The following is a 24084-nucleotide window of genomic DNA, read 5'->3' as shown; positions in this document are numbered from 1 at the left end:
TTAGATAAAAAGAATGACTTTGACATTCTTCGGATTTATCACATTGATCGTGAGCATTGTATTATTTCTGTTACATGTTCTTTTTCTTTAGTTCTGGCCCTTGTCTTTAAACGTCTTTAAAGAGTATTAGTCATGTATTTAAAGGGAAAAACATGATGGTGGTCAACAATGGAATTGGCCTATCATTATCAAGACTTACAAAGCGCTGAGGTAATCCAAGCCATCGAATGCACCCGGGTCGATCGCTGTGATGTTATTGCTCTGCAGATACCTATTGCGGAGAATCAATTCGTGTCAAGAACATGATACCTATGATTTGGTTCCACATGTTTGATATGACGATAACGATATGATGAATACTTTGTCTGTTTAGTCATTAAAACAAAAATGTTTTGCAATAGACCATTACTTTGTCTTTTAATTGGAAAAATACATGATCCAAAAAAAAAAACTGCAAAAATATGAGAACGATAGAGAAAGGAACGAAAATATTGTCTTTCTGTTTCCACAGTAGAGAATGTATAGGAATATGGACTTGCTCACTTTGGTTTGACTGCTCCTCGTATTTCATGTTACGTTTAAAAAAGTGACGTTTAAAAAAATCTTACTAGAGAACAAGAAAATCAAAAATGGAATTTCGAATACAATCGAATTGATCGGAAGGAACAATGGGGAAAAAAGAAGTGGCAACATAAAAGGAAAAATCAATGTAATCTAGATAATACTATGAAAAGAAACGTCCAGACAATAGTCTAGCATTTTTCATATTATGTCAATAATCATATATTGTATAATTTAATTATTATCATATGTGACCAAGCATCACAAAACGAACAAAAAGTCGCACCCATTGATTTTACGTGAGGACTAAGAAAGGTGAAATAGATTAACTGAGTCAATCTTGAGTTTTATATTTTCTGAAAGAGCTATCCTTCTTCTACGCTATTCTTAAGTTTGGGATCATAACATGAATGGGAAAGCAGTTTTTTTTTTTTTTCTAAAATCTTTTTTTTTTTTTTTGGGGGGGGGGGAGAAAACAATGATCAGGTATGTCTTTATAGAGGCCCCTTTCCATTTCTTGAAATCCTTGGCACACTCTTCACTTTCAAGTCTAATAACTTTTGAAAGGATAGTGCTACTGCTTTGAAAGTTGACATTAATCATGGACAGAATGTGTTAAGAGAGCATGATCAATTTCATTTTACTCTAATAATCCCTTCATTGTTGCTCCTCTGATGGTTTACATACTGTGTTTTTCCCCATTTTTTGGCACAGCCAGCACGACTTGGTAAAGATTTAGTGCTTGAATAGACACTGTATTTCAGAGTCTCTTTTCTCAGTCCATACTCTCCAGAGGGTGCGCTTTCTTTCCAGTATTTAGAAAATTAGGGAATTCATTTGCAATGAGTTTTACATCATTTTAAAGCTTACATTCTGCTCTTTCAGAATCTGCCCTTAACGAAAAATCTATGTCTGGTGACTTTTTGTCGGTTTTGTGATGTAGGGTCCCATATAGTATCCTGTTGTATAATATATTATACAGCGTGTCCCAGAAAAAAAAAAAAAACGAAACCGAGTTTCATTGCAATTCTTTACGATCATAATTACATATTTGAAAGATACACTTCCCTTCTTTCATTTGATACACAACTCAGTGTTCGAAAGTCGTGCATGACTGAGTTAGAACAATAAACAGTAGTGCTAGTAAATTTTCATTTGCGCGAGCAAATGTCGACTTTGTAGACTTCAGCAATCTTTTGAAAAAAAAATAAAATCATAGCCTTAATATCCTTTCTTTTTCCTCTCATATGATATCCCATGCGTCAAAAATGATCAACCCCTGCTCGAGAAAACTGAATTTGAAAATATGCTTCCATTTTACCCAAATGGATAGATAGTAAATAAGGAACCAGTTAGCTTTCCCGACATGCCCAACTGTTGGCATAAAACAATGGCCTTCATGCTTCAATGAATTTACACAAACATGAAGGGAGGGGGTAAAAGAGATTGTTATTGGCAGTTCGGTTGTGAATAGGGTCTTGAATTAGCACATTATCATGAGCTTGCGTGACCACGCAGCTGACTACAGAGCAAAGGGTGTTCATCAGCGGAATGTTGGGAAGGTGGGGTGGGAGAAACGGACCGAAAAGAAAAACCTTCCGAGCCCCCTCCGAAAAAGACGACTTTCTGCCCGGGCCTGCACTTGCACCTTTGAAATGTTAGAAGCCCAAGTTCAGTGATAAATAAAGGGATGTACCTTCTCTTTCTACTTCACCTCCCCCTTCAAAAACGTAAAAAACCATGTCAGTGATGACGGGCTAACCAAGCGTGAAGGAAATGTATATAGAGAGGAATGAAAACAGTAAAATAAGTTTGAGGTACAAAATCATCAAAATGTGTATCATTGTTGTAATGCTGATTTCCCATAACCATTGAACTGCGTGCAGCTTGAGTATACTCACAATATTAGTCTTCAATAATGTTGATTATGCTCATAGCTTATTCTAAATAAATGGCAACAAAGGGCTTTCCGTCTCATACAGCATGCTCTTTAAATACCTCCCCCCCCCCCCCCAACAATATTCACTGTAGCACTGCAGTTGTTTCGTGTGAATTCAATGGTGCAGGTGAGCCCATTGTCTAATGCTAAGTCGGAAGAGCGGAATGCTTGTTTTTCGACTTTCCATAGAATCGGTAGAAATGAAGCATGTTTTCATGCAAACCTTTCTCAAGCATGCGTTATTCATATTTGACGCGTTAGGTCCCATACGAAAGAAGACAATTTGGATATTTTGCTAATGGCCTTTGTTTTTCGAAAACGTAACGTTAAAAGTCTAAAAAATTCACTTAAAATCACAATTTTGCGCGTGCAAATGAACATTTGCTAGCACCACTGTTCATTGTTCTAACTCAGTCATGCATGAACGATGAACATTAAGTTGTACTTCAAATAAAAGAAGAAAAGTTTATCTTTTCATTGATTTACATTTCATTAAAAAAATATATGATTTCGACAGTAAAAATTTGCATGGAAACCCGGTTTCATTTTTTGTTTTTGTTTTTTGTTTTTCTGGGACACGCTGTATACCTTATCTTAACTTCATGCTTTAATCTAAGAATTCCTGTTATTTTTTTTTTTATTGAAATGGTGCAATATAAACTGTAATTATTATCGTCACTAATATAATTGTATATATATATATATATATATATATATATATATATATATATATATACAGTATCAATAACATTCACACAGGATCCACACTAGTGGTCATTCGAACCTATTTGCAACTCACTTGTTCAAATTGCATGTAACACCATCAACGCTCACTATTTTAAAGCTGTCAACTATTCAAGAAAGACATGATTGATGTAACTAGGAATTTGAACTATATGACTCACAAAACTCGAATGTCCCCTAAACCGATGAAAGTGTCCATTTCGATTCTTGTTCGGCTGAAGTCCAAACGGGCCCTCAAATTGAAAAAAAAAAAAAAAACAGGAAATAGAAATCAGCGATTCCTCTATTGATAACCATGACTTGGTGTGATTGATTGATATTCAACTTTCTCTCTATCTCATAGTAATTCATGAAAGTTTTCATGAAAGTACTTAAAAGCACTATCTATATAAATTATCCTGCTGAAGAGTTTTAAGTAAAATTACAATACGTGTTCAAGATTACCGATAATGAATATCATAGATAAAATGGAATACGTACTAAATTACGAACATAAAGTTATTACAACATAAATCACGAGCCTTGTGGATTGGAAAATAATCGGAAGAATGACTTTTAATGAATAAAGTTTATGATTTTTATTACGCATTTATCCTGGCCATCTGCTTATAGTCAACCTTGCCTTTTGTGATAGCCCTGGCGACAAACTGATTTCATTGCTAGGGAAATACAGTCATTTCAGACATTGTCACGATAAATCAACGATGTATTATTCTATATTGATTTCTTAGAAAACAACAAACGTTTCTATATCTACACATTATGATATTTTCATTTGTGCCTTTAAATGATTGTGAATTGTGCATTTCCGTAAATGTTTGAAATGTATCCTCTTTATTATGATTATTGCATTTTCTATCGATTTTTGTATCGGAAAAAAAAAGTTGATGAAAAACTGAACTGTATAAAAAAAAAAAAAATCATCCGTTATTTCCAGGATATAATCATGGTTGCAATCACATAAGAAAGTTACATTAATTCAACGCTGCCACCATTGCTCAACCATCTTGTTTGATTGTGTAATGCAATGATACATTCACAACTTCATAAGTCATAAGGTGATGCTAAGAGTTGTATTTCGGATAATATTTCTGTTTTCAAACAGGCATTCCGTGAGGGCGAAATGAATGCTTTCCAGGTCAGCAAGCTATAATTGAGGACAGGGCTTATTACCTATTCCTTTCTCTCTCTCTCTCTCTCTCTCTCTCTCTTTCTATATTTCGTGTTTTTTTTTTTTCTTGGAACATTTCTGGATTGTGATCAATATCACAATCTCACACAACATATAACAACATTTCTTTTCTTTCTTTTATCTTTTGATTTACGTATAATTTCAATAAAAACTTCAAGTATTGTTTATGATTGTATTGATACGCGTGTCAACAATTTAACTAAGAAGCTATGGTCTCTTTTAATAATGTAGCAAAAATGTAGAATCAAGTGCTCACGTGCAGTCCATCGAACGGTCTCCTGAAAGAAATATTCTCCACTCATCGCACACCTCTGATGGGCACAGCTCTGAAGGGCGAAGAATCAAACAAACCACATAAGTCATTATAGATTCCTTTAATGAAACTTTAATATAATATTCCACCAAAGTACGGAAAAACTAATAGGGTCTAAGAATGATTTATCACTGAGGAATCCGTATTCTACGATATATATAAAACCCAGCGTAAGAGGGATTTTTTTTTTTTTTTTATTCAGAACAACTATGGATATTCTTGTGTGAACTATGTGCATATAATAATCTGCAAGTGAATGCGTATTTATTCGGGGTCATCCCACTAGACCGACACCCACCAGTCATACAGCCCGCGAGTTCGACATTGAAAACAGGTCCATGAGTCATACAGCTCACGAGTCATACAGCCCATGAGTTCGACACTAGGAAAATAAAGCCTATGAGTTCGACAGTATGTAAAAACAGCCCACGAGTTCGACAGATACAACGGCGCTTAATGTGTCGGTCTCGTGGGCCTTGTTGGCTTAGTGTCGAACTCATCGGCTGTATGACTTATGAGCCGTATGACTCGTGGGCTGTATGGCTTGTGAGCTGTACGACTTGTAGGCTGTATGACTCATTGGTGTCGGTCTATTCAATCAAGTTTAATAAAGGTCATTCATGCAGTATCAACATTTAGGTTACTTCTTTCTGCTTGACTGTTGAGTTTCAACTGTTTTCCCAGTTATTATTTTTTTTTTTTTTGGAAAAAAGTCTGTGGTTCAGATGTCACGGAAGACGATTGCTAACTGTGAATTGGCTTGAGTTTGAGTTTGAGTTTGCGTTTATTCTATTTCACCACGGGTCACTCATTTCAAATGGCTGTTCCTCTATGAGTCAGTGAAGTAAACACCATACAATTACAAAATACAACATTTTATACATAGTACAGGAAACAAAAAGAAAAGAAACAAACAAACAAATGCAAACATACAAAATCATGCATATTACATCTACAAAATGGGAATGAGATACTTAAAAAAATATAGTTGATGCACAATGTTACAGTTCAATGCAAAAATTACTACATAATTTTTCTACCTTATTTTTAAAACAGACAAGGATAAACTTCGCTTTACATCATATGATAAATCATTTCATAATTTGGCGCCTCGATATGTTACACTACGTTTCTTGAAATTAGTTCTCGGGTGAGGTACGACTAATTTCAATATTCCTTTTCTCAGTACTGCGTAGTTGGAAATAAATCACATTTTTTTGTGTGTGTGTGTGGCATGGTCCTATTTACTATTCTACACATTTCATACAATAATTGTTTACCAATTATATCAATAAATGTATCTTTACATTTAAAGTTGTCTGTATAAAATCAAATAATGCTGCACTTGAAAACCTTCATTTCACATTCATAGAAAATCTTACTGCCCTATTTGACAATGTCTGAATTTTATCCACACGTATTTTCGTATACCTATTTTTCAATCACTTTAAATAATAGTTTTATTTAAAAAGAATCAATGTCATTTGTTCTGTTATATAAGGTTGAGTTCGTCTTAACAAAAATTAAAGAGTTTGTGATTCCTTATACAATGAATCGATTTGATTTGACCACCCTAAATATTGATCAATTTGCACATCAAGATACTTACAATTTGAAACACGAGTTATGACGGTGTCCTTTATCTTAATACATGGTGGCTCAGCTGCATTGATTCTCATTTTGGACCCAATTAACATAAATTCGCACTTTGTAACATTGAAAGCGAGTTTATTTCTGGTTAAACATTATGTACTTTCATTTATTTTTCATTTGAAAACGCTCGCCAATTTATTCGCATCACAACTTGAGTATTTCAGGTAGGTAGGGCCTATCATCTGCGCTTCTTTACAAGTAAAGGCAAATCTTTTATGTATAGAACAAAAAGTAAATGGCCCAGATTTTATCCCTGTGATATTCCACATGTAATCATCCGTGGACGAGATTGTACACCGTTGATAATTCGTCGGTCGCATTACGAACCGGCGAATGTTCGAATTTGCGCGGAAACACGATTACGAGATAATCGCGTTTAAAGAATCGGGACTTCTTTAAACGTATAAAAACGTGTCTTATAACCGCACACTGATGATGATATTAAGAGAGTGATGACAGCGGAATTTTCTGCTTTGTTTGATACTAAATATTATTTTGTAGCTGCACCTGGGGCTCTGTGGTAGTGATGCAAAGTGCGTTTGCCGGTTCGTAAACCCCCCCCCCCCCCATTTCAGCGTTTTACGTATATCGCGTACTAAAGAGAGGGCATTACGAACCGGCAAATGTTTAACATTTGCTGGTTCGTAAAGTCCATGCTCAATACGTGTGGACGTAGCGAGTGCGCATTACGAACCGGCAAATGTAACATAAAATGGCGCATATCATCACACATTCCACACGCTTAGGTGGTACGCGCACAGTGTAATGTATACATTCGCCGCTCTAGGTAGTGGGATTGTGATTCATTCATGTTCATTCATGTTCATTCATGTTCATTCATGTTAGTTGTATCATAATCATGGATATTAGGAAAGTGTAACAAACATCACAGTTATTTTCTCAAACTATACAACCTACCTGTACTTTTACACATTAATTGTTGATGCGAGTAATGTTATCAAACTGTGCAATGGGTTTTTGATTGGATGAGTACCGTTCTATTAAAGTGTGCCTGGTAGTCACTGCAGGGCTGCCAACTCTCACTCATCGAGAGTGAGACTCACTCATTTTGGTCCTTTCTCACTCTAAAACTTTATTTCATTTGCATGCATTTCTATTGATCTCACTCATTTTGCCTCCTAAATCATAGCATTGGCCTATGGCAGTCTCACTCTCAACTAGTTTCAAATGTTGGCAGCCCTGTCACTATCTACAAATATTACAAGTGTTAAGTCTTTATCAGTATTGAGAGAATATAATTACACCCATACAAACACAAACACACATACACGCACATATATCAGTAAACACACTCGAACCCACACACACAACCTACTTTCTGACACATTAATTGTTGATGCCAGTAATGTTATCAAACTGTGCAATGGGTTTTTATTGACTACTGGATGAGTACTAAACGTGCGCCTGGTAGTCACTGTCTATAAAAAAGTGTAAATTCATTATTGAGAGAATATAATTACACCCATGCAAACACAAACATACACAAACACACACTATACATGCACATACCAGTACACACACTCGAACAAACACACACACACACACATACCCTCTTACAAAGCAGTCATAATCACCTTGTTCTCCCAATTGTAGGTATCTGTGTCTCTCTCACTCCTCTTTTTTTTTCTTTTGTTCTTTTTTTTTGTTTTCTATTCACCAGTCCCCAAGTTTGTGAAGAATTCTGCATTTTATTAATTCAAAATGCACCATTCCACATGTGCACGTTCATAATTACATACAGTAACTACAAAACAAAGCATTCTCCTCAAACTTCCAGATATAACCTGTAAATTCAGAGAGCGATTTTTTTTTTTTTTGCATTTTCGACAGCTCACAATAATTACATTGCACACTATTATTACAATACATTAAATTACAATTGATACAAAATAAATGCGACATTCTCCATGATACTTCACTATGTAATCTCACTTGGAATGAGAAGTTAGGCATTTGTTGCATTTCAGAATTGTGTTCTGACCACTATAAAAGTGGTGCAATAACATGTACAAAATACAAAATTCTCCCAACACTTCACGAGGTAATCTGACCTGTAAATTGGTGAGATGTTCTGCATTTCCTTGACTTTAATGTATTACAGCAGTATGCGTGTTAGTCACAAATAGTGCAATAACATGATCAAGTGTACCATTCTCCTCACACTTCACAAGGTAATTTTGCCCAGGGTTGAATTAATGAAAGTGATACCCAATGTGTTTATAAACACGAGTCTACAAACTTTAACAGTCTGCCAACTACTGGACTGCTGGGAGGAGAGTAGTGTACGTCATTTGTCTCTTTTCGCTGTCCTTAGGATGGGGGACAACATGACAACATGTTAATAACATGTCTGGCTAGCCATTCTCTTTCTAGGACCAGAATTTTCAAGGCATGATAATATTGTCTGATAGACATTCTGCCATTTTCACTGAGGCAATCATAGCCAAAAGATTGATATGGTTACGTGTTAAATCGCATCGTTGATGGTTAAAATGTGTTCTAACATCTACAAATATTTCTGACTTTTTGTAGGCTTCCCCACTGTTCAGCTTTTTTTTTTTTTTTTGACAATTCTGTTTTAGATTCCATGAATTTTTTCATGACAACTGAAGATCTATCAGGAATAGAACTGATGTCAGTACCTACATATTCTTCCACATGAAAATCTTCTGGCTTTGCACTGACATCTATCTTCCACTCCCTCAAAAGCCTCAATGGCAGTAGTTTCCAAATTTGCAATGAAGAGACAATAAATGGAATACATACTGGAACACTACACTTTATTTCTATTGTTTCTTTTATATTTGAATAAGGTCCTCCCGAAGTGATAAAAATTGGTCGATTTGTGTGAAACTGTGTTGAAATTATTGAAAGCATGTAGCAAATATGTAACATTGAAAATAAAATAATTACCAGAAAGTATTACAAACTTGATCATGCACCAAGTCTATATTTGTACAAGGCACTATGAGCAAGAAATTCACCAATAATTCCCTTTCCTTTCCTTACAAGAAACATGTACAATAGTTTGCCTAAATGTGACCGGCGACAACGGTTTCAGGCAAAAGTCGGGAATTTTGAAAAGTCATTTTTTCACTGAATCACATTGCCCATTTCCTAAGCTTTGCATTGATATAAAACACTTGTATTCTTCGGCACCATAAGTGGGCATAGAAAGAGAAATAAAATACACTTTTTGAGTTGTTAGCCTGACAAAATTGCGAGAAAACAGGCTTTGAAGATTCACCTCTTTCTCAAAGACAATGTCCGAGCGGCGATGCGAGGGGAGAATCACCCATCCGTACGATGGTGCCAATTGATGTTAAGCTTCGCCTCTAGCAACCACATCGCCTTCTGATTGGCTCACTGAGAGAGTCAAATTTCCCGGGCACCTTCCTCGGAGCTCGGCGTATGGAGCCGAAAAACAATGCGTTTCGCTCGGGTTTATTTACCAGTACGTCTTTCAAGATGGCGAATACGATAATTACACGTATGCTGTACATGTACATGTGTATGGTGCACTCATTACGCAGTGGCATCCACACGCAATGACCGTATGCATGTAACAAATCGCGTTTTCATTGTGGTTGATTTGTCTTTGTCATTGGCGACCCTTTTGAAGGCAGAAAATTGCTAGTGGTGGCAAGTGTCACGCTTCCTGTTTGTTTTGCTTTTACAAGACATGCATATAATGCTTTGTTCGGTGGTGCTAATTAAATCAAAGCAAACAAACAAACACGACTCGTTAGTTTGGTGCGAACTTGACGTGTAGTATTTGAATATAATTGGTCACATGTGACCGCTCCTTTCCTCTCATCTACTTGCCATTGAGTCAGTCTGCTGTCATAATTTTTACTACATGTACATGTAGACAAATTTGAGAATATTTAGTTTTCTTTTCACACGATTATGTTACTCTACATGATTTTTGTTTCACTTCCGTTGTCGAACATTGCGGTAGAATAGTTTGGATAGAAAGCCAAACGAAGAGCACGCACTACAGAGCGAGCGTAAATAAACCACTATACCAAGAACAATGGAGCATGAAATCGTGCATGCGTGGACAAAGCATTCCCCAAACGCTGCAACGACTGGTGTCTCCGAAAGCCGAATTATTTAAATGTGTGCGACGCACCAGCCAATCGCGTGCGAGACCCTGCGCCGTAGCAACGCTGGGGATATTGGCGCGGCGTTCGAAAGAAGCTCGAAACTGACGAGTGCGATCCAACATAGGGTGCTTAAAATTCCATTTTCGATAGGAAAAACTTAGTCTTATGCAATGAAATTTAGTGTAGATGTAGAAATCATATCAAAGATTCGATTTCTGCAAAAAACCTAAATCGACAAAAATAATTGTCAAAATCTTTGTACCCCGCCTAGGAGGGAATTTGCTCTTGCGACTTTTGCCTGAAACCGTTGTCGCGGGTCACAAATGGTCTTTATTTTAGGAAAGTTGGTCAACAGTTAGTGCACTACATATAATAATGTACATACAACCAGATGTATACCAACAAGACTAGATAGAGGGCAGTATAGAATACATACAGCATAATATGAATATGCTGTACTTCCATTACACTTCACAAACAGTTTTCTATTGCTTTCCTGTGTCCGGTTACCTCAAAATCGGTTCTTCAATGTCTGACAGGGACATTGCTTTCTCGAGATTTAACAGTTTTCCATCATCCAGCAAGGTTCAGTATTCTTTGTAATCTGAAATAAGAGTGGAGGACTTAGTCTGCTCTCAAATTGAAATCAGGTACACCTAATGCAAGGAAAACAAATACATAATTTGATGAAACTGCCAAGTCTGGTTGAATAATTGTTACTTCATTTACTGTTTTTTTTTAACTATTGTTTGCAGAAGACAAACTATTTTCTTTAAATTTTACAGGTTGCCTGCCACAAACTTTTTCTTACAAGAGTGAAGGATAAAAGAAAAAAAAAAAGATAATCAAAGTATTTATCACATGTTTAAATTATTTTACATTTGTTATTGGAAAATTAAGTTTTGGCTCATAATTGCTTTTTTAGGAATTTGCACCACACAGACAGATAATGCAAGAAATACAAACAACAGTTATACAATGCCCTGAACTTCTCAACTCCAGTTGAATTACCTTCAGTTTCAAAGGTAACATTGCTGCGTTGTTTCTTAGAATGCGGACACCATAGTTGTTTGTAGAGGCTCTGCTTCTGTTGCTGCTGCTGCTTCTAGCAGAGTTGCTAATGTTCCTGGAAGTGCAGATGCTAAACTTGCAAGTAGAGGCTCTGCTGCTACAGTGGTAAGTAGAGGCTCAGTTGCTACAGTTGTAAGTAGAGGCTCTACCACTGTTGTCGTACTTAGAGGCTCAGCTGCTAGGGCTGTATGTACAGGCTCCGCTGCTGCTGCTGCTGCTGCTGCTTCAAGCGGTGCTGCTGATGTTTCTGGGGATTCAGCTGTCACAAATCGACGTTGAGGCTCTGCTACTGCTGTCGCAAGTAACGATACTGCTGGGGAAGATGTTAACAATGCATCAATGAAAAAAATTATGTGACCATCCTGAGGGTAGAATCAACAAGATTTATACTAGATATACTTGCAAACATCTATCATGGACACTAGAATCTACAGTGTATTACATGCACATAAAGCAAATTATCAGTAATTGATTTTGTTTTGGGACTGAGAAGAGACGTTGACATAATAAATTGTAAGTAATAATCAATATCAGACTTTTAAAGAAAGGAAGTGGAAAGCTAACAGTCTTCAGCATCCTACAGTCATTACAAACTGCAATTACGACATTTGTTTTATTCATTACACAGAATTGAACATTTATATTGAAATGGTATGCAATGAAAGTACATTGTACCTACATGATACTATGCATAAAAATCTCTACATCATTTTAAAATGAAAAAAGACATAATATATCTTGATAAACTTATTGATGTAGAACAAATCAGTAACTATGTATTCAAATTACCTCAGGCAGAAAGAGGAATGCCCTCGTCATCTGACATCCTACGTCCATCCATGGGCATGTTGAAGACTTGAAGCACCTTCCCTTTCCACCAGCCATTTTCACTTCTCATATGTACGCAGGAACCTTGTTTCGGTTTGGTCCGTTGAGCATGATAGAGGTCACTTGAGCTGACAGGATTCATAGAACCATCCCTCTTCCATTTGACAAGAACATCTATGCCTACGGTGGTTCAAAAACACAAAAAATTGTATGGACAATTTCAGTGAGAAATTTGACAGTTGTGTCATACACTATGTGATAAAACATTACAAGTACCTGCAGGTTTGAAAAATGTGAAGAAGAGTATTTCTTAGAGCTAAAGCACAATTTCAGAAGAAAAAACAAAGTAACATAAGGAAATTCTTTACAGGCAATCACCTACGACATTTTGTGAGACAAAATGAAAATAGCTACAGCCAGCATACCTATTTGAAATGCAAAAAAAAAATTGTCATCAAAGTCTGCTGATCTCTGAAGGGCATAGTAATTCAGGTGCAGCTATTGGTCGAGCTTTTACACCTTGGGGTTGGCAAAGGTAAATAATGATAACTGCTACACATTCTACAGATTTTGATTAGAAATGTGATGTCTTTCACATAAAAACCTAACAATCTTATACACAGAAGTGTTAGTGCTTGCTTTTTTCTCTTTTAATACATTGAGTAGCAGTCAACATTGATATACATGTATGAAATAATTACAGTAAGACCATTAGAAACTTCCCCCAAGTATGCTCAAGCAGGTGCCTAGGGAAGAGCTTGTAATATCAACATGAGCCTGTCCTCACCAGGTTAATATCTGCATAAGATACTTGACAGTAGAGTTAGATAAGATCGACATTACAGAAAAGGTATGACTACATTACATTCCAGATATCAAAACAGTGATTTCTGTCAAATGACATGGTATTGTTCAATCATCTATTCCACTGAGAGTACTAAATGACCTTTTCCATTCACCGTAAACTGAGAAATGTTTGTGAATACCTGGTCCCCGGTACACTTTATGGTCCACAAGTACCGGTACCATAATCACTTGTTACGAATCAAACTTACCATTATAGGTAGAAGGAAAAACATCCTCATCACCACTACTCTCTGCGGTTGTACGTAGAGGCTCTGCTGCTACAGTCTGAAAGGCTCAGCTGCTACAGTTGAAAGTTAGGATCATGCTGCTACAAATGTAGAGTTTTACGGTAGCATACGTAGACGCTCTGTTGCAATAGTACTGTCGGTATTATAGGCCTACTGTAGTACATAGAGGCTTCGTGACTACAATTGCATGGAGAAGTTCAGCTGCTACAGTTGCACTTTACAGGCTCTGCTAATGCTGCTCCTGCGCCGAGAGCTAGGTGCTGCTGATGTTCCTGGGATGCTAGCTGCTACAGTTGTAATGATAGCGGTGCTGCCTTTGTTTGTGGGGACTCGGCTCCTGCTTGTAGTGTGGCCTGCTGCTCCTAGAATTATCCCGAAGATATAAATAAGGAAAATCATGTCAGTGTTATCAGGGCACAAATAGGATACCGCGGTAACTTATATAGAATAAAAATCCCTGGATATAGTCTTATACTTGTACATGAGTGTTAAAAAAAAAAAAAAAACTGTGAGTACCGGTACCGGTAATCAACTTCGTTTAATTTTTCTGAAAGTTCATTGATATCTGTCCCGGTAATCAAAATAAGTAACATACCGGTGAATACAGCCTCGATCTAGCCTATAAATTTACTGTTTATGCAGGATTTTAGTTAGACAGTAAAGGCCAGAGCAGCTACTCTTGCATGCTTAAGGAAGCTATATGTAACTATAACTGACTTAACACTGACGCTAAACAGTCTCATCATGCAATTTCATTCTTACTTAGGGCCTAAATACTATTTTTTTTTAATGCAACAACATGAATCTTTGAAAACGATGATAATCATTTATTACTTTGGGCCTATTTGCAGTTCTACCTGGGTATTTGCAATTGCTACACGATATTTTTTTTTCACTTTATAGATTCTACTATGCTTTAGTTTAAAAAACAATGCATCCGGGTTGTATGGGAGGATTGCTTTATCTGTGACCAAGAATAATCAAGGACCCCCTTCGACAAAAATGGTGGCTAGGTGTACGACTGTGTAGGATCTACAAGGAAATGAAATACACAGGAAAGCTACTTTTACATGATAATGTCGAGCAATTCTACTTCTCTGATGTAATATTTTATGATTACACATTAACCCGCCCCGATTACCATTACTTTTGTTTTTAAACAGAAGATCAAATAACAAATGAGCAACAAAATGCACCTAGTAGTTACATACCAGCACAATTCCGAGTGCATGGGACTGATGGTGATGACGAGCCCTCGCTCGCGGCCTCGCAAGCTCCTCGATTCGCCCCACATACCTCACGTGTGTTCCGTCTGAACAGGGATTTTACGAACCGGCGAATACGAACATTTGCCGGTTCGTAATGTCACAAATTGCAGCATTTGGACATTTTGAAAATTCGTCACTACCAAAAATACATGTTTTCGTGAATTTTGCGATTTGATATTTTGGGGATAGATAGAGTTTGGTATGGACATTCAAAAAATGGAAAAAAGTGAATTTTGAAAAATTGACCCAAATTCGAACATTCGCCGGTTCGTAATGCGACCGACGAATTATATACTGCATAGTGTGCGATTGGCAAGATAACTTCGGAACCATTTAACAACATCACTAATACCACACATGCGTAGTTTCTTCAGGAGGATACCATGTTTACTTCTTTAAATCCAAGGTTACCATCCCATCAATGTTGCCTTTGTCCATATTTAGCCAGTCTTCAGTGGTGGTAATTAAGACAGTCGTAATGGAATCGTTTGGCCTAAAACCTGGCTGGTGCTCACTAAGTAAGCCATTCGTTTGTAAATATCACTCGAGGTGATCAAATACTAACTTTGCAATAATTTTTGTAATTATCGATAATTAACTTTGCAATAATTTTGTAATTATCGATAACATAGATATTGGTCGGTAGTTACTCATATTAGTTTTGTCACCATCGTTGTAAACTGGCGTAATACGTGACCGTTTCAACGACATATTCGGCACCTTACTTTGTTGTATATTGACTGACTGAATATGTATGTCAGCGGCTTAAAAACATTTTCAGCAATTGATTTCAAAATGTATTGTCCAAACCAGTTGCTTTATCAACAAAGAAACTATTCAAACAACTCCAAACATCTTACTCATCTATCTTTTTTCAACTTAAAATCATTTCCGTTATCAGTGATTCCAAGGTCATTGCTCCCGTCTTCATCGTTGAATCCAATGTTCTCTTGAATAATCTTGCCAATGTTTGTAAAGTGCTTATTGAATCTATGAGCCATCTCTCCTTTACCATAAATCTCCCTGTTCTCATTTGCAATGCATGTTATTCGTTCAGTCTGCGATTTCTGAGGTAGAACATAACTCAACGATTACCAAACGTCACCAGAGGTATATCATTACTATGTTCAACACTGGTGGCAATATAATCTTTCTTTACCTTCTGAATTGCATACGTTACTTTATTTCGCAGTACTTTATACCTATTCCAATCATTAGATAGACGTGATTTCTTTGCCACACGTTTTTGTACATTTCTTTTTTCTAATTAATTCTAGAACTTTATCAGTGATAAAAGGTGATTTTTTTTTTATTTCTTTATTCGTTTTTTTTTTTTCTGCAAAGGGGCATGCTTGTTTAAAATACCAGTTATCACCTCTTCAAACGTATTTTACAATATGTCCACATCACTTTCTGTCATTATTATCATATCATACTATAGACGATATATCATTTTTTCAACAATTCAAAATCGACCTTCTTTAAATTACGAGAAACCTTATACAAATGTCGAGCATCTTTTTGAGTGCGTCTTTTCCCAAAGGTATTATAAAAAACACAAGGAAGTGATCACTTAGAGTTAATGGCAATACATCCACCATTCCTAATTTTTCTGCTGCATTTGCCATAATGAGATCACAATTATGGAAGATGTAGTAGCTGTTTCCCTAGTTGCAGAGTTCACTAATTGTTCGTAACAACAACATTCAATCACTTCAAGCAACCTTTTAGTTTGCCACGATCTTTTCACAGACATTGTACCACAATTCATTTTACCAAGAAGTATACTTGTGACCGTGCACCTCAAAACGAACATAAAGTCGCACACACTGATTTTGCGTGAGGACTGAAAATAAGTGAAATGGGTCAACCTAGCCGTACTTGACTTTTTAATATTTTCTGAAAGAGCGGGTCTTCTTTTAGATTATGCTAAAATGTGGTATCATAAAACGGGCAGAAAAGTATATTTTTTAGCAGTTTATCTCGAACATTTTTGGTAGAATAGTGTGATTAGGTGTGTCTTTAGAATCCCTTTTTCATTTCTGAAAAACCTTGTCCAAATTCTTCACTTTCAACTCTAATAACTTTTGAAAGGATAGTGCTACTGCTTTGAAACTTAGCACTAATTACGGACAGAATGTGTTAATGAGGCATACATAATTTCAGTTTAATCTGATAATCCCTTCATTGTTGTTACTCTGGTGGTTTACTTCCTGTTTTTTGTCCCATTCATCGCACAGCCAGCACGGTTTGGTAAAGATTAAGCGCTTGAATAGACACTGTACTTCACAGCCTCTTTTCTCAGTTCACACTTTTCCTGAGTTTGTGCTTTCTTTCCAATATTTTTATATAGGTTAGGAGAGTCCATTTGATTTGAGTTATACATCATTATAAAGCTTAAAGTCTGCTCTTTCACAATATGGTCTTAACTAAAAATTCATGTCTGGCGACTTTTTGTCTGTTATAAGGTGCAGGGTCACACTTGATCTTGATGGTATACGTTGATCAGCCCTGGTAGAGCAGCACTCAACTTTGGTTCATAGGTCATGGTAGGAGGGACATTTTTAATCAAAATGTTTGAATAACGTATCTTTAAATAAACGTGAATCAGCTATATTGGTTATTGCTTGTGATAAAGCATTCCAGTATCTCATGGTTCTTGGGAAGAATGAATGTAGATGAAGATCAGTTCTGGAAGTAGGGAGGTTAATCTGAAGACGTTTCCAACTCCTGGTTCTTCTAAGTGGTTAAGGGTGGAATTCATCATGTCTTTCAAAGGCAAATAAACCAGGCCATGGATTGTTCTACGCATAAATATGATGCTGTTCATGTGACGCCTATGTTCCAAGGTAGGTAGTTTGATGTTCTGGAGAACGGTTGTTACAGAGCTCACATAGTCATAATGGTTGGTTACAAAGCGGTTATAAAGCTTTCCTTTGTATAGCCTTTACTTTTTGGATAAGCCTCAAAGTATACGGGTCCCAAACAGGGCTACACTACTCCTGGGGAAGGCGGACTAGACTTATATGCCTGCAATTTGACCTTTAGAGGATCTCTATTAAGGTTACGCCGTAGGAATCCAAGCATACTGCTTGCTTTGTTGATGATGCTGTCAATAATTTTATGTGTAATCCACTTTAGGTCCGATGACAGGGTTATGCCAAATACTTGTGTTGTGATACCTCAGCAAGGTGGTGACCGTAGAGTGCATGTGAAGTTGGGATGCTGGTAACACCTTTTTGTGAAGTGGATCATCTGGCATTTTTAGCCCGCTTTTCCAAGCGCTTGAGGTCATTTGGGAGAACAGCACTATCTGATGGTGCACGGATTTCGTGGCATAGTATGCAGTCGTCGGCATAGAGACATACTTTGGACTTAAATCCAGATGGGAGGTCGTTGATGTATAGTAGGAATAATAGAGGTATAAGGACTGTACCCTGTGGGACACCTGAAGATACCCAAACAGGACTGGACTAGGCTTCTTCGATAACTACTGACTGCTGTCGTTTTGTCAGAAATGAAGATATCCACTTATGTAGACTCCCTGTGATTCCATAGTACATAATATACATTCGTAATCTAAATCTTCTATCTTCTGACGTACTGATTCAAGCAAATCAAATGTGACCCGCGACAACGGTTTCAGGCAAAAGTCGCAAGAGCAAATTCCCTCTTAGGCGGGGCACAAAGATTTTTACCATAATTTTTGTCGATTTGGGTTTTTTGCAGAAATCGAATCTTTGATATGTTTTCTACATCTACACTAAATTTCATAGCATAAGACTACGTCTTTCCTATCGAAAATGGAATTTTAAGCACCCTATGTTGAATCGCACTCGTCAGTTTCGAGCTTCTTTCGAACGCCGCGCCAATATCCCCAGCGTTGCTACGGCGCAGGGTCTCGCATGCGATTGGCTGGTGCGTCGCACAACATTTACATAATTCGGCTTTCGGAGACACCAGTTGCAGCGTTTTGGGAATGCTTTGTCCACGCGTGCATGATTACAATGTACATGCTCCATTGTTCTTGCTATAGTGGTTTATACGCTCGCTCTGTAGTGCGTGCTCTTCGTTTGGCTTTCTATCCAAACTATTCTACCGCAATGTTCGACAACGGAAGTGAAACAAAAAATCATGTAGCACGACATAATCGTGTAAAAAGAAAAAAAAAGTCTTCTTGTACATGTAGTAAAAATTATGACAACAGACTGACTCAAGGGAAGGATGATGAGAGGAAAGGAGAGGCCACATGTAACCTGTTATATTGAAATACTACACATCAAGATCGCACCAAACTAACGAGTCGTACGTGTTTGTTTGTTTGTTTTGATATAATCAACACCACCGATCAAGGCAACATATGCACGGCTTGTAAAAACAAATCAAAAAGGAAGCGTGACCCTTGCCAGCTCTGGCATTTTTCTGCCTTCAAAAGGGTCGCCAATGATAAAGTCAAATCAACAACAATGAAAACGCGATTTGTAAATGTGTGGATTCGCCACCCGCTCCTGTTACATGCACCAGATCATGGCGTGTGGATGCCATTGCGTAAATGCGTGCACCATACACATGTACACCATACGTGCAATTATCGTATCCGCCATCTTGAAAGACGTACTGGTAAAACGAACCCGAGCGAACCGCATTGTTTTTCGGCTCCATACGCTGAGCTCCGAGGAAGGGTGCCCGGGAAATTTGACTCTCTCAGTGAGCCAATCAGAAGGCGATGTGGTTGCTAGAGGCGGAGCTTCACATCGATTGGCACCATCGTACGGATGGGTGATTCTCACCTCGCATCGCCGCTCTGACATTGTCTTTGAGTAAGAGGTGAATCTTCAAAGCCCGTTTTCTCGCAATTTTGTTTGGCTAACAACTTAAAAAGTGCATTTTATTTCGCTTTCTATGCCCACTTATGGTGCCGAAGAATACAAGTGTTTTATATCAATGCAAAGCTTAGGAAATGGGCAATGTGATTCAGTGAAAAAATGCATGTTCAAAATGCCCGACTTTTCCCTGAAACCGTTGTCGCGGGTCACAAATGCTCTCAGATTTGAGTGAGGAGGTCTATTCCACGTAGAAATCAAGACTGGCTTTGCATATACTCGTTTTATTTCAATAATTAACATTTCCAATTCGAAATTCATCAGGTCATATTGTACAATATAATCAACTTCATCTCGCAAATACACAGCTACACCTCCCCCTGATCTATCAGTGTCTTTAGGGATTAGGCTATAACCGTTACACAATAATTTGTTTTTATGAATAGTTATTGATTGATTAAGATGTGTTTCGCTCAGTGTTAATACGTGTATATTTGTTTGAGTAGTGAGTAAACACAAGTCATCAATGCTCTTTGTCATCCATGTACAGTTTAGATGAGCGATTTGATTCCATACGTTCTTCCACGGACGCTAATACATTTCTTTTCGCTTTACAGGGTTCCAAGACTAGACGTTCATCTCTGTGGGATGCACATTCATTATCAATGTGCAAACCTTCATCAGATATATCATTAATGCAATCACTGTTTATATGAAATGGTAATTCAGATAGACAACAAAATCGGCAGATCCAGTAATCGTCTGAAACATAAATGTTTTTACTGTAAGGAGTTCATTTCAAATGACACCATCGTCCCCATACAGAACATAAGAGTGCATTTTGGTAGCATTGTCTTTTTTTATCACAAACAATACATGGGTAGGCTGCTTGATATTCATATTTGGCCTAGTTCACCGGTTCGTCTTGCAGCTAACCTTTCTTTGCTGCAGTCTCTCGATGTCGGACATGTTCCTGATCGGGACTCGCTTGTCGTCTTTCCCGTAGATTTTTTTTTTTTTTTTTTCGTCTTTGGTCCATACTCGTTTCACGGACGACTTTTTTTTTTTTTTTTTTTTTTTTTTTTTTTTTTTTTTTTTTTTTTTTTTGCTGCGGCGTTGACGAGTGTCCATCGCTGCAGCGTCAGGTCCTCGTGCACGAAGATCGGGCTGCCTTTGAAGCGGAACTTCGCGTCTTAGACCATTTGACGAGTGTTGTAGGCTGCAAATTTGAAGATGATGGGTTAGTGTGCCTGTAGTCGCTCTGTTTCCTGTTTGACCTAGGTGTAATACGATGGCTCCTGGCAATGCACGAAGACTGGAGGGTGATGCCAAGGTGTTTTTTTGACGACATCAATGATGACGGCGTCAGTGTTTTCGTCCTTGGTTTCTGGAATCCCGTAGAATCTGAGACATTCTCTTCGGGAATACTGCTCATGTTCTCCAGTGTCATGCTGTACCTTTGAGATGTCATTTTCCAATGCTTTCAGTTTTTGCATTCATTGAGTGTTGTACGGTCTTTACCTGTGCTAGGTCCAGTGAAATGGCTCTGTACACACGCTGTGTCACTTACCTCTTTCTCCAAAATGGCGTGGGTGATTACCTCCTGCATTCTTTCAATGATGTCATCCGAGAACAATGCCTCCTTTATTTGCGCTTGAAGAGTTTCTTTGACGTTATTCATGGTCAATGAGGAAGTGCCACTTCGGTGATCAGCTGAGGCCTGGGGGTCTGTGTCAGCGGGACTAGCCGACGATGTTGCCCGAAGCCAATTGTAAATGCACCGTCACCTCGTTTTGGACTTTCCGCCGGGTTTATTATTCGGCATTTTTCTCCATGATTTCAGAAGCTGTTCCTTCTGATATGAGAGACGAAGATAGGCAGATGAAGAACTCTGCTCAGTCAGTCACTTCCTATGTGTTGTGTGATTATATAAATCAGAATATTGGCGTGAATCAGGAGTAACTTCAAAGGACGTTTAGTTGTCGTGACGCGACCATGCAGAAAATCTTGAATATTGTAGCGAAGCAAGCAATGACATCGCAAGAAGGCAACAACTATAGCACACAACAAGAGGTTTCCCTTCTCGCTGACTCGTTGATCCTAGAAAAGAGGGAGGAGAGCCTGGGGATTGTACCTCCTCAGTTTCCGTCAATGAGCTTTATAAAAACACATTGGATATTTTTTTGGGGGAAAACAGATAAATAAAACAAGACAAGAACGAACGGCTGACAAAGCAGGCGCTTCCGATAACAAATTAAAACTAGTTTCAGTCAGGCAAAGTTTCTATTCTTTTTTTCTTTTTTGTGAAACGTAAAGCCGTTTTTTATTATATTAATTTTATTAATCAATAAAACTACCGTTATCAGAAAGCTGGAAAAACAATGTGTTCACTGCATGATTTCGTGACATGTTATAGGCCCTATCGATGATAGACAAACGGGGAGAACAATTGTTGAAGTGAAGCGCATTTTCAATGCATGACTTATTTTCCTAATAGACACGTGGCCCTTAATTCAACAAAATTATGTTGTTGTTGTTGTTGTTGTTGTTGTTGTTGTTTTTTTTTTTTGGGGGGGGGGGGGTCACAGATTTAAGTTTGAAGACAATTGTTACGGGTCCGACCACTTCTCGAACACATTAGAACGAAACTTGTATATAAAATACAACCATCTCCAGATATGAACGCCGTTTATTGTAGGAAAACGATCACCATCCCGTTGGTCACACGTCCGCATCCATCTTGCTTCAGAGTATGGAATGCCACATAACACCCACATAACACCTCCCTCCTAAAGAGAGAGATCCGTAACAATTATATTGTAGAGAAGGATCTCGTGTCTAAACTACATAACAACCTACACGAACTACAGTGTACATGTATAATAAAAAGCATGACATCAAATCTTCTGGCACTTACATCTCCTTGTTACAGTCTGTTTGTTTCTAGCTCTAGACTGTGTATATATGCAACTTGTAAGACATATGCGATGTAAACTTGACCGTGTACAGTATCATGCATATAGTTTGAACACATAAAATATATTGAACCTGCCTGTAATCAACTCCTTCTCAATCCTGTACATGCATACAGTCACAAAAATTCTGAAAGGATAAATGCTATGCAATTTACAACAGTGGCACAACAACACGTGTGCCTATAAAGAGGCACAAACAATCGAAAGCTTTTAGCAGCACTGCTGTCTGACAAATTATGTACATGTAGCATATTCTGTGTCTACAGTCTTGCATGTGACTTCACATGATCAGATAGTCTTCACACTGTACAGCGGTACTGATAGCTGGATAATATTCCCAAAATTGAAACCATAAATTTGAGTAAAAGTTTGAGTTGTCTCTTTAACCCTTGACAACAGTAACATTCTGGAGCTCGTCAAAGGAATCATATAATCTGCACTCAATAGAATACAATAGGTATACAATGTACATGCACTTGGTATTATTTTTTGATAAAGCAGATTAACACAACCGTTTCAACTCTCATCTTTATCACTGTTTGTACAGAATGTACTCAACGTGCGTTTTGTGAAACTATCCATACATCATTTGTACACTGTATCTTTGTTTCTTTTCGTTTTGTTTTGTTTTTTCCAACAAAAGAATGTTACACATAACCATGATGTAACCTGTGCTTTACGACAGGAGCTAGGTAGCTCAACAACCAAAATACTGTTTTGATTACATTTGTATTACCTGCTCACAAAATGCTTGCTTCACAATACACATACTAAAGCTGTAATCAAGAAGCTTAACCTCTCAAAGATTACTTTTGCAAAGTGCTTCACTATGTTACATACATGTATGTATATAACATCGTGCTGGCTTGGTTCCGACCACCCTGGTTCTATTAACCAGTAAACAAATTAACACACAGAATACTCCAATCTTAACATGTGTGCATTTACACTGTAAGTCATATTACAGCACAAACGTTTTCCATACGGCTAAACCTTATATTCTGTGAACCACTATCACAAAGTTATAGCATAAACATGCATATAGCATGCATGAAAGCTTGACCACAATCATTATTTTGAAAACTGTATAACCAAACACTTAGGAATGCGCTTCTTTCTTTTCTTTTCTGTTTTTTTTTTTTTTAAAGATAAAGATCCCATTGCATTATCAAATGCTTTTGTCCTTTTTGTGTTTGTATAAATCATGTTTTATACAATGTGCCAAGGCTTTGAACAGAACAATTTTCCATAATGCTGGTACAGAACATGAATTTGATCACTCACATCTGTCACGTGAAACAATAAAACAACAAAATAAATGTGTTAAATTCCACACAAGGTATCTACATGCGATTCGGTTAAAGAGCACATTTCAAAGTTCCTCATAGAGTTCAATCAGTTTTTCGTGCATTTACTGTTCTCATGAAAACTTGAATGGCTCCTTTAGAGTTCAAACTCGTTCATGAACTTCAAAGTTGTAATTTTAACGCGAA

At 37.4% G+C, this 24084-nt stretch overlaps 1 pseudogene; it reads right to left on the bottom strand.

Moving 5' to 3' along the window:
• Window positions 1-18044: 18044 nt before the first annotated feature.
• On the bottom strand, window positions 18045-21372 carry LOC140230193 (uncharacterized; annotated as a pseudogene).
• Window positions 21373-24084: the final 2712 nt, after the last annotated feature.

This window comes from Diadema setosum, chromosome 6, assembly GCF_964275005.1.
Source record: "Diadema setosum chromosome 6, eeDiaSeto1, whole genome shotgun sequence".
Taxonomy (NCBI): Eukaryota; Metazoa; Echinodermata; class Echinoidea; order Diadematoida; family Diadematidae; genus Diadema; species Diadema setosum.
This window is presented reverse-complemented; position numbering and strand designations above follow the sequence as displayed.